Raw genomic sequence first — 1,140 nt, forward strand, 5'->3', positions numbered from 1 at the left:
GCTGCAATTTCTTGATATATTTTGTAAAATTCTTGGACATAGTACCAAGTGCCCCAATGACAATGGGTATCACTGTTACAAGTTTCATCCATAATCACATAGTTTCAATGGCCAGGTTATGATATTTCATGTTTTTTCCAGTTCTTTTTCTTCGACTCTATCATCTCCTAGTACAGTGATATCATTAAACCAAGAGATACTATTAGAAAGTCTCACAAGAGACAAAAATAAAGTAAAGAATCTTCTCATTTTTGACAACTTTTTTCCACTTTATGTTCCCATTACTTTTTGGATACAGATATGGCATTTTTTTTACATAATGACCAGTGGATTAATTTAGAAGCTCTATCATATCTAACTTTGTAATCAGTTTATGCAATTTTGTTGCACTCACCTATTAAGTCTGAAACAGTTTCAACTTTGTCATTGCAAAGTACAACTATTATTCTTCTCATCCTTCTGATTACTATTCCTTATCTTCTTATGACTATAATTTTGTTGTTTGTATCCTACCTATTATATTAATTGTTAGTATACTATAACCATCAACTGGTGTTGTACCTTATTGATTCCGTTTTCAAAACAATAACTAACCAAATTGTGGAAATAAGCCTTCATATCATTGGAATGAGAGGAAAATGGCAACTACAAATAGAACATTTTCTCCCCTCTCCATCTTTTCAGAGTTCACAGATCAAAATAATGGCTTTTTTCCTGGTAATTTACAGTTTGTTTCTCCTATACAATAGTTTACAACCTAAAGTTTAAAAAAAACACCTTTATCATAAAAGCCAGAAGGTTATAGATACATAAAAGCAACTGTTCTACATAACATCTATACATTCAAGAACCTATTTCTCACAATGGAATTTCTAGACAGATATAAATATTTGATTTGAATGAATCATAAAAAATCATTAAAAAAATACAGTACAAAAGAGATGCTATAGTATAAAGGATTTATAAATATATGCATTAAGATGCATATATAAATGTAGATAGATAGATAGATAGATAGATAGATAGATAGATAGATAGATAGATAGATAGGTAGGTAGGTAGGTAGGTAGGTAGGTAGGTAGGTAGGTAGGTAGGTAGGTAGGTAGATAGGTAGGTAGATAGGTAGATAGGTAGATAGGT

The sequence above is a fragment of the Thamnophis elegans genome, chromosome Z (assembly GCF_009769535.1).
Source record: "Thamnophis elegans isolate rThaEle1 chromosome Z, rThaEle1.pri, whole genome shotgun sequence".
Classification (NCBI taxonomy): domain Eukaryota; kingdom Metazoa; phylum Chordata; class Lepidosauria; order Squamata; family Colubridae; genus Thamnophis; species Thamnophis elegans.